This window comes from Ascaphus truei, chromosome 1 (genome assembly GCF_040206685.1).
Source record: "Ascaphus truei isolate aAscTru1 chromosome 1, aAscTru1.hap1, whole genome shotgun sequence".
Classification (NCBI taxonomy): domain Eukaryota; kingdom Metazoa; phylum Chordata; class Amphibia; order Anura; family Ascaphidae; genus Ascaphus; species Ascaphus truei.
In genome coordinates, this window is record NC_134483.1 from 353637561 (window position 1) to 353652196 (window position 14636).

Below are 14636 nucleotides of genomic sequence, written 5' to 3' on the forward strand. Positions count from 1 at the left end.
ACTAACATACCGTAAGAGTTCTTTATAGCTGAACCTCTCATTTTTCTACTAAAAGGCTTCACAATCTATTTTAAACACTGTTTATTTTCAATTAAAAAACGTAATCTCTGTATGTGTATGTTATCAAACATTTTAATAGGAAGCAGGAATGAAACCCCAAGTACTGAAGAATTGAATTATTTAAAAAAGTTAAATGTTCAACGTTCTCTATGGTATCTTACCACAGATTAAATATTAAATAAAGCTGTTGCTCATACAATGAGTGATACCGATGACTGCAAATGGCTATAATAGTATACTATTGTATTAATATATTGTGTCCACAATCTTTTTCAACTCTTATGAAAACACATTTCCTCAGACCTCAAACATTTCTTTGGTGAATATCTGTTGTAAAAATCTAACAGATGGCAAATCCAAATAAATTACTCAAAATATTTACAACAGTTATCTAATTGCACTCTTATTCTAGCATACAATCCTTCTAGCCACAGTAGTTGACTACGGTACAGTTTATAAAAAGCAAATTGCACAGTAAACTAGCAGACGACTAACACTGACCCCCCACAGGTCTCTAGCCATATTTGACCATGTTTTGAGACAAGTACATTCTCTAGGTAAACCTAAATTGTGTGGAGGAAAATAGAAGTCCTAAGTTTCCATTTAATAATTTAATTCTTCATGTTAATCGGGGGGATTCTACGATTTTTAATTAATCTTTTTTTTTTTTATTGTTCCTTTTCTTTTAGTGCTTGTAACATTTTGCTGTTCTAAGTTCCCTACCAGTAGTCCTGTGATGTCCGCTGGTGTGGTGTTCCTTTTATTTGCTTCTTTATCATTCATTCTCAATCATTTTACCAACAGAAAATGAACAGAGTCTCTTGTTAATCCCAAACTGTACAACTCTTGGAAATTTAAGATTTATATTAAATTTACTATAATACTCAGAATAAACAACGAGTGTTTATGATCATTACAGTAGTCTTAATATCAGATCCCAGTCCATCTCATAATAAAATAAGTTTGGTTGTATAATTTCGGTATTTTAGCGTAACTACAGGCATACCCCGCATTAACGTACGCAATGGGACCGGAGCATGTATGTAAAGCGAAAATGTACTTAAAGTGAAGCACTACCTTTTTCCCACTTATCAATGCATGTACTGCACTGCAATCATCATATACGTGCATAACTGATGTAAATAACGCATGTGTAACAGGCTCTATAGTCTCCCCGCTTGCACACAGCTTCGGTACAGGTAGGGAGCCGGTATTGATGTTCAGGGCGTGCTGATAGGCGCATGCGCGAGCTGCCGTTTGCCTATTGAGCGATTTGTACTTACTCGCGAGTGTACTTAAAGTGAGTGTCCTTAAACCAGGGTATGCCTGTATAGTAGTTACAGTAAGCCATAGTTCTATGTTTCATACACACATTTATCCTGCCAGTACATTTTATTTTAATTTGTCCAAAACATGATTTTTTCTATATTGATTCTGTTGTAAAAACAAGATTAAAAAAAAAAGTTATCTTTTGTGTTGTAATGCTAATGGTAAAGTGAATAAAGGAAAATAAAGGAAATACAAATGTCTCCCTGATTATTATTACTCCTTATGGTCTTATTTTAATGAATTAAACCAGATTCTCATCATCTCATCACCATTCTTGTCTTATATCCCAAACAGGTAGAATTTTAAGAACCAAGCAATGACTATAAAACATCACACTACTTTTATAGTCACCATATATAACACAACAATAAAAAATGTATAAGCATTACAATAGTTGCCATTTTAAAATGTATGCTATTTTCAAGAGGAAACTATTTGATCTGTGTTTCCCAATATGGCCCAGGTCAAGAATCTGGCTAAACAATCTGATTTTGGGAATTATCTCCATTCCAGGTATTCAGCATTCTCATTTCACTTAGCAATGCAATTGTACAGAATGCTACTGAGAAAGACACTTGCCCTATATGCAGCACTGACCATAAGACTGCCTATGGCTGATGTGCTTGGAGGGTGTTTCCTGTCTTCCCGTTTTATATCTTTGCTGAGGAACTGCTTTTCAGCCAAGACCCTCATTCTGTGGAGAGCCTTGATATTGTAATGTCTGACTACCAAGGACTAACTTTTGACTGCTGTCTAATGTTCATCCTGCCTCAATACCCTTGATGTAGTCTTGCTGCTTAGAGCCTGGGCATTAACATGTATTTGCATGTCTTTCACAAGTCTTAAAAACCTTAATTTGTTCCATTGTCACCTGTCATACAAAAAAAGTATTCTGGGTAGGGAGATACAAATGAGCACACAGGGACAGAGCATTTGCCTGCTGAAGTGCATACTGTAGTCTGTGCAGTTAAAAAAGAAGTAAAGAATCAATGCATTAAAAAAATAAGTAATGTAATCGGTTTGAGCTTGATAACGAATGCTGCTTGATTTTGTAAAATGCTAATAGTCTCTTAAAACAGAAGAACATGTACAGATGCAGCGGCCGTTATTGAAACACTTCACGCGGTGTATACCTCGGAATACCCATGTCATGGCGCGGGATTTCTTCCAACCGTACCGCCTTAAGACGCGCGTGCAGGCGAGTGCAGAAAATGGCATTTTAGTGTTCTGGCTTTTAAACACCTGAAATTGACACAGTAGCACAGTAGCACAGTACTGTACACATTACAATTCATTCATTTCACTGCATTTAATTGCACACAATCCATGAAATTCAAAGAAAGCAACCGTGATAAACACATGTGCCTGTGGCGATTAGTGGCATTAATGCCGTGTGGAGAACAGCAGCGCACACGAAAATGGCGCCGTGATTTGTTCGAATAACGGCCGCTGCATGATTTGATTAATATTTTTTTTTTAATTACAGGATTGAACTGCATTCATTTCAGCTCCAGGGACCCCGTACTTCCAAAAATACTTACCTCCATGGGGGCGCCGGTATCTGCAGCCAGGGAACTAGTGTGCCTAACAAAATGGCGATGTTTAAATGCCTTGCATCATGTGGGCCAACAGGAAGTCGCAACGTAATTTCTTGCGGCTTCCTATTGGCCCTTGTGAACTCCACTGAGATACCGACAGCACCTACAGTGGTAAGTACAGGTAAACCCTGTTATAACGCGGTCCTCGGGGTCCACCCCGAGACCACCGCGTTAGTAACGGGGTCGCACAAAAAAAATGGCCGCCGCATCGGCGTATCATCACCCTCCCCCCGCAGCACCCTTCACCCGCGGGGCAGGAGATGGGAGCGGGGATGTCCCTCTGGTCCCCGCTTCCCCCTGTCACCGCGTGACAGCCCGCGGGGCAGGAGATGGGAGCGGGGATGTCCCTCGGGTTCCCGCTTACCTCTGATCCCCCCCACGTGCCCGGTGCTTCCGCTGCCTGCATGGAGGTGGTAGCTGGGGGTTTCTTCTCCCCACCGCTGTCCCCGGCGCTCCCGCTGCCTGCGCGGGAGGAGGGGGGGGAGCGGGTGGTGGTGCTGCTCGCGGCCTTTCCTCTGTTCCGACCCCCCCCCCGTCTGTGTAGAGTGAGAGAGTGTGTGTGTATGTATATATGGGAGAGAAACTGTGTGTGTGTATATGGGTGTGTGTGTATGTGGGTGTGGGTGTGTATATGGGTGTGTATGTGTGTGTGTGTGTATATGTGTGTGTGTATATGGGTGTGTGTGTGTGTGTGTGTGTGTGTGTGTGTGTGTGTGTGTGTGTGTGTGTGTGTGTGTGTGTGTGTGTGTGTGTGTGTGTGCAGTGAGTGCACTGTGCAGTGTGTGCAGTGAGAGTGTGTGCAGTGAGAGTGTGTGCAGTGAGAGTGTGTGCAGTGAGCAGTGTTTGCAGTGAGCAGTGTGTGCACTGTGCAGTGTGTGCAGTGAGAGACTGTGCAGTGTGTGCAGTGAGAGTGTGTGCAGTGAGAGTGTGTGTGTATATGGGTGTGTGTGTATGTGGGTGTGTATATGGGTGTGTATGTGTGTGTGTGTATATGGGTGTGTGTGTGTGTGTGTGTGTGTGTGTGTGTGTGTGTGTGTGTGTGTGTGTGTGTGTGTGTGTGTGTGTGTGTGTGTGTGTGTGTGTGTGTGTGTGTGTGTGCAGTGAGTGCAGTGAGTGCACTGTGCAGTGTGTGCAGTGAGAGTGTGTGCAGTGAGAGTGTGTGCAGTGAGAGTGTGTGCAGTGAGCAGTGTTTGCAGTGAGCAGTGTGTGCACTGTGCAGTGTGTGCAGTGAGAGACTGTGCAGTGTGTGCAGTGAGAGTGTGTGCAGTGAGAGTGTGTGCAGTGAGCAGTGTGTGCAGTGAGCAGTGTGTGCAGTGAGCAGTGTGTGCAGTGTGCACTGTGCAGTGTGTGCAATGAGAGTGTGTGCAGTGAGCAGTGTGTGCAGTGAGAGTGTGTGCAGTGAGCAGTGAGCAGTGTGCAGTGTGTGCAGTGACCTGTGTGTGCAGTGAGCAGTGTGTGCAGTGTGCTGTGTGCAGTGAGCAGTGTGTGCAGTGTGTGCAGTGAGCAGTGTGTGCAGTGAGAGTGTGTGCAGTGTGTGCAGTGCGCAAAAAAAATATTAATTTAAACATTTATTTATTTATTTTTAAACGGGAGCCACGTGAAAACTGCGTTATAACCGATTTCGCGGTATAACGGGGCGCGCTATAACGGGGTTTACCTGTATCTCTTGAAGCAGGCGGTCCCAGGAGCTGAAATTAACACTTTTCCGCTCCGGCGACCCCCTGCTTCAATCTCGTAATACATTTTTTTTTCAATCGCGCAGTGCTACTATTCCTGCTTTATTGATATATCCACAAGTACACATAAGTACTGAGATGTACTTTGAATGGTTCCTAAACTTCATACATTATATGGGGGTCATGTATCCACTTTAACTTACTGCATAACAGTTATCATAACATGATCTCATCTGAAATAAATTATCAAAAAACAGATTACTTGTTTTCAAAAAAAACCTTAAACTTTAGAAACGTAGATTTTAATAAACTGAGGACTAATCTAAAAGTAATACACTGGGATGATGTTCTTGCAGGGAAAAATGTAGGCGATAAATGGGCAGTCTTTCAACCATTGTTGGAAAAGCACACTTATCAGTGTATACCCATGGGTAATAAGAATACAAGAAATAAGTAAAAACCAATGTGGCTAAATAAACAGGTAGGGGAGGAAATGGAAAAGAAGAGGCAGACATTTAGATTATTGAAGTCAGAAGGGACGGAGGCATCGTATCAGAATTATAAGGCATGTAACAAAATTAAAATAACAATTGCCAAAGCGCAATCAAATTAGCAAAAATGGATAATGAAAAAGGATTGCAATAGAAAGTAAGATCAACCCTAAAAAGTTCTTTAAGTACCTTAATAACAAAACAAATAAATAGAAAAGAAAATATAGGACAATTTCAGTGTGAGATGGGCAGGCAGATAATTGGAGATAAGGAAAAAGTAGAGGTATTAAACAAATTATTTGCTTCTGTGTTTACAAGGGAAGAATCAATTTCAATAGTAGTGCCACAGGAGGAAGCCACAACAACAATAATAAAGGTAACCCTAAACCGTGTTGGGGCAGAAGGGGTTAAAATGTGTGGCAACCATTAGCCTATATTTTCTCCTACACTACCTTTATTGTCCCTATTTTGCAGCTAAGAAGCTATCTGCGGTTACAATGAATGAATGAACTATGAGCTAACTGTATTTGCGACACAAGTGGGAGTTGCTAGTGCTGTGCCAAGCACTGATTGAAGAAGTGTGCCCGTGAATAAGTAGCTGCTTTCAAGATAGGTATCAGTTTTCAGACCACAGTGTCACGGTTGTGCTCGCCACAAACCTGGGTCGGACCGCGTGGCTGAGGTGGGGTTGTATAAGCACCGACCTTAGACCGCGCAGGCTGATCCGGTTTGCGCAGTTCGTAGTCGTACATAGCAGGGTCGGGACTGGAAAAAGCAGCATCATCAGTGGACAAGCCAGGGTCAGGATTGGAGACTTCAGGGTAAACGTTATCCAAGGGGAGTTTCAGCAACAGGGAGTCAACTACGTCCCGCTTCAGCGTAATAGCTGCAGGGCGGGAGCAGGTTCTGCGTGTGCGGTGACCACGGCCCATGGTAATGGTCACAGGAAGGGATAAGCAGACCGGAGTGGTCACACCGCCTAGCAGCACTGGTAAACCAGAGTCCAGAGTGGGCCTGTGCAAGAAGAGAGAGAGCTACAGACCTCAGGACTCATAGACCGGCCTCTGCTAAGGGAAGGGCAGCAGGCCTCAGGAAACAGGGAGCTGAAGTATACACTGGAGGTGCTCCACTTCAGCACAGGAAACAGGACATGGCCTCTGCAATGGAGAGAGAGCAGAAGGCCCCAGGAACCGGTAGACAGGCCTCTGCTATGGAAGGACAGCAGACCTCAGGAAACAGGGAGCTGAAGTACACACTGGAGAGTCCTCCGCTTCAGCACAGGAGTCAGAACAGGCCTCTGCGTGAAACTAGCAGCAGGCCTCAGGAACCAGTAGATAGGCCTCTGCTATGGAAGTACAGCAGGCCTCAGGAAAGCAGGCCTCTACGTAGAGAGTAGTAGCTGGTTTCAGGATACTCAGGGAACACAGGCCCCTGCATGAAGACTAGCAGCAGGTCTCAGGAACTAGGGAATGAAACTAGAGAGGTTAATACACAACGGAGCCAAGCCTAGGGCTTGTGGCAGAACACGTGTGACATCCAGGAAGGATTATGCTCGGCAGGGAAGCATTGTGGGAAGGCTGTATTTAAAGGTCAGTGAACCAATAGCAGAATTGGCGTGTAACAGAATTGCTTTAGTGAGTGAATCAAGGCTGCAGTAAATATCAGGGGAAGTGTTCCATGACTGCACAGGTCTGTAAGGCAAGGTAAGCAGTAAACTAAGGTGCGGATCCGTTAAAGTACCCCCCCCCCTTCACGTGAGACCTCCGGGCGAATACGACCACTCATAGAGTTGGGGGACCTGGAATTGTTCCTTAACTGTCTAGGATTGGGAGTAGAGTCATGGTCCAGAGACTCGTGGGCACTCCTTTGTGTACCCCCACCCCCTGGTGAGAACTGCGGCCAGACAGGGCCATCCATGAGTTTAGGGGAGATTGAGTTGTTCCTAAAGTTTTTTAGGCGGAAAGGGGATCCGTAAACGAGCAGTTCTTTGGCGAGTACTGTTCTAGGATATGAGAGTGGTGGTAGCGACAACATTGGTACATGGCTCGCCACGCGAAATGGCTTGGGAATCCAGGGTTGTGAATAACCAGGGGTTTCCGGAGCAGAAACGGCAGAAGAACCCCCACTGGGAGCCCAGTCTTTAGTAATGGAAACAGAGTTTAGGATAAGCGGCATCGATAGTTGATCGAATATACCAGGGCAACCTTCGGGACAGAAAAAGTCTTGGCTGACCACTGCATGTAGGAATTTGAGAGGGTCTTCTCCTCCAGAGGTCTCCCAGGTAGTGGTCAGTGAGGGTATAGGATGGGTGGGAGCATTTCCAGGTATTGGTATGGAAGGTGACAAGGCAAGCAGTAAACCAGGATTAGAGACCGAAATCTTGGGATACGTACAGAGTATTTCCAACACAGAGGAAATAACAGGGGCAACAGAAGGTTCCGAGGGGGTTAACCATGGGTTCGCAGAGGCAGTGAAGCAATCGGCAGTGGAGCTCCCAAATACTGTTGAACCCTCAGTGGGAGATAGTATTGTCTGGGGAGTAGGAATAGGCATTAGGGCTTTAATATCAGGAACTTGAGAATCAGACAGTGAGAGGGTAGCGGAGGGAGGGGAGCTATCATCAGAAGCTGAAGTCTGTACTTCAGTGACAGGGACCTGAGAGACTACAAAAGCAACTGCGAGTAGAGGAATCGACTCCGGAGCTGGAGGCTCAGAATCCATAACAGGAACATCTAGCAATGCAGGGGTACTGATAGGAGAACTAGCGTCTGGAGCTGGTGCCTGGGAGTCAGTGACGGGTAATGGGGGAATAATGATGGGAGTTAAAGAGACAATAAGCGATAAGTTGGAACCGTGGAAACTCTTAATAGCAGAAACCTTAGAAGTAAAAGGAGTCTTATCCAAAACTGCAAGGGCCCTAACAACAGGGGTGCTTGTCATGACAAAAACAGAAATAGGCGTGTTTACTAGTGCAAAAAGTCTGATAACGGAACTCCTAGCCAGTGGTGAGGGTGTCTGGGTTTGACTAGTGAGAAAATCAGATATAGTGATAAGTGACTTAGGGGTCTATGCACTAAGCAGCGAAAAAATGCATTAGCCAGTTTTGCAATTAGCCATGTTTTTGGCGTGTTAAACTCACTGTATGCTGTAAGGGGCGAATCCCTGGCGAATGAATGCACCACCACCATTTGATATAATGGCGAGTAACCGGTGGCGAGATGGCTGCCTGGCGAGAAGCTGCCGAGAAGCCGTCCCCTGCCGAGTTGTGTTTGCAGCAGAGAGAGATCCGTTGCTCTCTCGGCGCAAACATCGGCATATTAAAAATTATTTTATATTCAATTTTATTCATAGTGTACATGTGCAGGGGGTCTCCGGAACTGAACCGCATTGGTTTCAGGTCCGGGGACCCCCTGCTTCCCGAGATACAGGCCCCTTTATGAGGTGCCGGTATCCCTCTGCATTTAAAGGTCCCGATCACGTGACCGCAGAATGTAAACAAAGCAGAGGGATACCGGAACCCCATAAAGGGGCCTGTATCTCGGGAAGCAGGGGGTCCCCGGACCAAAAACCAAAGCGGTTCAGCTCCGGAGACCCTCTACACATCTACAGTATGAATAAAACACATATCAATAAACACTCATTCCTTACCTTTGCGGCTATCTGCTGTGGTAACGAAGCAGCATGAATATATTTTTAATAATACTGTACAGTGAGCAGGGGGTCCCTTGAGCTGAACCGCATTGCTTTGTGGACCAGGAACCCCCTGCTTCCCGAGTTACAGGCCCCGGTATGTGTGATCGGGTGGGCAGTGTCGCCGCCATGTTTATAGCGTCCCATACGCTACGTGCCCGCAATAAAGATGGCGTCGACACTGTAACCGATGCCCCAAACCGGGGCCTTTAACTCGGGAAGCAAGGGGTCTCTGAGCCAGAAATCAATGCGGTTCAGCTCAGGGGAACACCTGCTCCCGCACAATATTATTAAAATACATTAATGCTGCTTCATTACCATAGCAGATAGCCGCTAAGGCAATGAAGGGGATAACGCTTAATAGCATGTTTATTGGGGACAATTGCCCCCAATAAACATTGCAATACACAACATACAATACAGTCATTGGCAACATTACTATTATCCACAAATCGATAATAGTGAATGTGCCCATTTAAAATACATAAAGAACAATAAATACATTAAATACATATAGCACTCACCCATGTCCGGCAGCCACGATGAAGGCCATCCTCATCTTCATCCTTCCCATGCCCCATCTGCTTCTGCAAAACCGAAAAAAGAATAAAAACATCCAATGTAATGTCCCCTAACCCCTTAATCACGTAGCGGTTAATAACCGCTACAGTCATTAAGGGCTTAACCCACCATCACCCACATGCCCTACCCCACAACCCCCCCACCCCATGAGGCCTAACCACCCTCACCCACTACCCACAAGGGAGGCCTACCCACATACCCTTGGGGCCAAAACCCCCTCCCCCCATCCCAACACATACAGTTCAATAATGTGCCAAATAACTATTATCCAGATAGGGATAATACATTATTTGGCCATTATTAAACACATTAACAAGCATAGTAAAATAAATAAAATTCTACTGACCTCATCAATAAGAAGGCCCCGTCGCCAGCATCATCCTTGTGGTCCGTTGCCAAAATAAAACATAGCCAATACATTGCAATTACATTCACATATCAATGAACCCCTTAATCACCTTATCGGATACTATCCGCAAAGGTAATTAAGGGGTTAAGCCATCATGGCCACATACCCACCCTTCACATATTCCTTTGAACAGTGGCTTCATCATGAATTTTTTTTTTACAATAAATTTAAAAAAAAAAAATAAATAAATAAAAAAAAATATATATATATATATATATATATATATATATATACATACATATATATATACATGATGAACCAATATACAAATAAATGTCTCAGGGTTAACAAAAACATGCTCCAATATAAATACCACTTATCCCTAACATCCTCAATGAAATACAATGCTATTTCCTAAACAAATCAAATGTAATCATCCAATCTAAAGCATCAAATTCCAATCCAAAGCCTCAAATGCCACTTAAAACATTGCATTTACATTGTATACATGCAGCATAAAATGTAAGCAACATGTAGACGCAGCAAATCAATGTTAACAAAACAATATTCCAAAGAAAATACCATTACATCAAAAGAAGTATACTATGTAATACTATAAAGTCACCATCAATTTGCATACATTAATTACATCCCAAAACAATTAAAATACCATCCATACCAATTACACAATTAACTATAGCAACCGTTAAAGAGAACAAGGTACCATCATACAAAATAGGACACCAAAAATTAAAATATACAAAAGCAATCCTCACCATGACCTAAAGTACAACATGGAAGCCCAAAAATTACATCTATCTAATTATAAAATACATTGAACACACATCTATGCATAGCATCATAGCCAAAATCATTTAACATAGTGCAAAGCAAGCTTTACAAACACTATCATTTCTTACCCTGTATGTATATATCTCTCTAGACATGCATACCTAAATACATACAGTGGCAAGAAATTATGTACAAAAAAAAAACCAACACATGTAAAAAGCAAAAAAAACAAAGTAACATAACATACATTTCTTTAGTTCACTAACCATTACTTGACCCACTCACCGACTTACAGCTTACTCACAGCTTAAGCTTACAGCTTACTCACGAACCAATCCACGAACAGGAACCCATAAAATAATAAACTTTAAAATAATAAATCAAAACAATCCACGGGTCTTCTACTTGTAATCCATCTTCATCTGTATTCTTCTTTTTTTCAGCTGCGGCTCTCTTCCGGGGTCTTCTTCCCGTCTGCTGCCACGCCCTGGTCTTCTTCTTCTTCGGGAGGTCCTTCCTCCTCGGCGTCTGGCTTCAAAATGAGACGACATAGGCTTTTAAAGGCCTATGACGTCACATTTTCGTCATGGTTTCCACGGCCCTTATTTGGCCGTGAAAACCATGTGTTTTGGCCGATACAAAAAAAAATGATGACGTTACTTAAAGGCAATGAAAGCACAGCCAATCAGAATGGCTTTGCTTCAATTGCCTTTAAGATGATGTCATGAAAAGAAACATGGCCGGCCTCACATGGTACGGTAGCCAATCAGAGCGTGGGAACTCCATCCCATATACTCCAGGGGAACCTCACAGGCTGATCGGCAGGGTTTAACGTAGACATATCATTGGGGTCAAAGTAACCAGAGGTACAATCAGGGTTGAGGACCATGGCAGCTTTTACGTTAGGGGGCAGTGACAGTGGGACGGTTTGGTCATTTCCTAATGATAAGGCCAGGGCATAGAGTGCATCTTGGGCGTCGGCCAGTTCCGTAGGATTCACATTATCCCAGGTTAAAGAGGAACCAGGGGAGCGAACACAAGCGGCCAGAGACTGTTTTAAGTCCTTGAGGCAAATAGCCTTACTAATGAGATCATAACGGCATCTTTTTTGCAAAGGGGTTAAACCTTCATACATATACAGACCTTCAATCCGAGGTAGTATTTCGCACAGATACTGGGACTGGTCTGCAGGCTGGGACCGGATTTCAGATAGAAACATACCAACCCTTACCACAGGGCGGTCTGAGTTTGTGGAGCCGAGCATACCGTCACGGTCGGACCGCGTGGCTGAGGTGGGGTTGTGTAAGCACCGACCTTAGACCGCGCCGGCTGATCCGGATTGCGCAGTTCATAGTCGTACATAGCAGGGTCGGGAATGGAGAAGGCAGCATCATCAGTGTACAAGCCAGTCAGTATTGGAGACTATATAAATATATATATATATATATATAGTCATGGTATGGAGATTTGCACTCATGTTTTGTTAGAAGGCAGGTGCTTGTCCCATATGTAGCATATAGACATGTAGTAACCAGGGGGAGCCTGATGACAAAAAGACAGCACACCGCAATGATAATTCAAAAATGTGTATTGTGAAACACAGGGCCGCCAACGTTTCGGTCCTCGTAGAGGGACCTTCCTCAGGGCGCAACGGTGACTGATACAAGCACCCATATATACCCCTAATCCCATACATAAAATCACCTGAAACCAATGATGAAAACCCAAATTGCAGTCCCAGGTACAACCCACTTCATATTGCAGCCAATAAAAAATACTAATACTAACCAGCACCAATGGAATCCCGGCATCTAGAGCCTGGCAGGCATAGTCATATGATAAACTGTCGTCCATGTTGTGACGTCACTGGGCAACCAGATCGCGTATATAGCAACCCGAAGGGAACTCCCATCAGTTGGCGGCCCTGTGTTTCACAATACACATTTTTGAATCATCATTGCGGTGTGCTGTCTTTTTGTCATCAGGATCCCCCTGGTTTCTTCACGTCTATATGCTACATATGGGACAAGCATCTGCCTTCTAACAAAACGTGAGTGCAAATCTCCATACCATGACTATATTTTTCTAAGAGCTTTTTTGCACCGCTTCACATATTAATCACCCTGACTTTAGCTGAAGTTTTGGGATTTCAATTGTATACAGCTTATTGTATTTTTTATGACTGTACTTGAGTCCATCTTTAATGGAAGAATTTGCAGACTTTGCTGGTATCTTCACTACATTATCAGACACTGCCAGTTTTAGCGATGCTGAGATAGCTAATATACGGTACACTGAGTCATTTGAATCTGTTTTGGGACCAGGCAAACCAGTGGATATTTATAATGACCTTATAAAACTCAAGAAACGAGAAGTAGATTTCTTTCTTCACGGTGTGACATTATCACACTATCACAAGGAAAAGCTACTCCCACGTGGTTTTAGAATCAGGAATCAGCCCACCATTGGACGTAATGATCCAGATTTTTGTAAAAAATGGATTGCCATTCTCAATAAGTGCTCTAGTGACCTTATGATTCTGGTCATAGAGCAATCCAGTAAGGAAACTGCAAAAATCTGACACGAGATAGATCTGATCCAAGGGAAGCAAGGTGATATGGATACTAAGGAGGTGGGGGGTCTGGCTGTCCCGAGCATTCTGTCCTATTACAAAGCGGCGCAATTGTGCCAAATCACGCAATGGCACGGGGACCCGGAGCTTCGGAGGTGGGTGGCACTAGAGAGGGAGGCGTGCGCCCCACTGGAGCTTGGGGACCTAATCTGGTACCTGAGGATACGGGTAAAGGACATAAAGAAGCCTCTAACCTCTGTGCTCAACTCCATTTCGGTCTGCGAGGCGTCTAAAAGTAATCGCTCGCTAACTTCCAAACACACACTAATGGCTCCTTTGTACGGCAACTTAGATTTTGCTCCGGGGCTAGCGTGTAAGAGTTTTCCGCTGTGGCGCAAATTAGGGATTAGAAGATTGAAGGACCTGGAGGGTAGTAACACCATTAAATCGTTTGAGCTATTAAAGTCAGAAACGGACATCCCTAACACAGAATTTATTAGGTACCTCCAGGTTCGGGCATTTTATAATACACACCCGGTGAGACGGCCGTTAACGAATTTTGAAAGGCTCTGCGTGAGAGGTACAGACACGCGGGGACTGATTTCTACTCTGTACAGAGATGTGGTCGGTGCTGACAAAGGCAACACAAATAGACCCAGATTTATGACCCAATGGGAAACAGAGTTACAGGGCACCCTAGAGGACGAGGACTGGACAGCAATATTCAAGGCCGCAGCCAGTAGCTCCATCTGCACGACATTAAAGGAGAACTCATATAAGGTTATGTTAAGATGGTATCTCACCCCAGTTAGATTGGCTAAATTTGTATTGGGCTCTTCCCCACTCTGCCCTCGGCAGTGCATGGAACAGGGGGATCTGGTGCACATGCTGTGGTCTTGCCCGAATATAGTAGCTGTTTGGATCCAGATCAAAGATTGGCAACAGCGGATTTTGGGCCTCCAAATTCAGCTTGACCCGTGGCTGTTCTTGTTAAGCAAACCCACAAATGATGTATCACGCACGGGGAACAAATTAATAGCACACTTTGCGACAGCTATGAGGTGCGAGACCGCAGCATTGTGGAATCAGAACGCAATTCCATCAATAGCAAAGATCAGAAACAGAATTTGGTTTGTATGCCAGATGGAAAAGTTAACGAGTTTAGTTAATGACTCTGGCGATAAATTCCAAAAAGTCTGGCTGCCATGGCTGGCCCAGACAGATATCCAAGGGATGAATGATGCCACAATTTGGCTGTTATTGATGCAAGTGAGTTCTCCTTTGACGGGCGGCCTGAGTTAAGACGAGAAGGGCTGACTAGACGGTGGGCTCCCCCTGGTAGTACCGGTAATACGGGAGCAATACCGCTCAAGTGGTTACATGAGCGCTGCAACGCAGAAGTGGCTATCAGCTGGTGGATGCGGTTCGAGAATGAACGGATCGACACTCTTCGCCTGACACTCTTCGCATGACCCCCTTCCACCCCAATTCTTCCCT

General features: G+C 44.3%; 1 long non-coding RNA gene across 2 annotated transcripts in view; it reads right to left on the reverse strand.

Annotated features, from left to right (window-relative positions):
* LOC142499720 (uncharacterized) overlaps positions 1-12478 on the reverse strand; it is a 118146-nt gene extending 105668 nt beyond the window's left edge. For both annotated transcript variants that reach the window (XR_012802720.1, XR_012802721.1), the window contains exon 1: positions 12356-12478. This is a non-coding gene — a long non-coding RNA (uncharacterized LOC142499720). The remainder of the gene's footprint in view (positions 1-12355) is intronic.
* Between the last annotated feature and the right edge of the window lie 2158 nt (positions 12479-14636).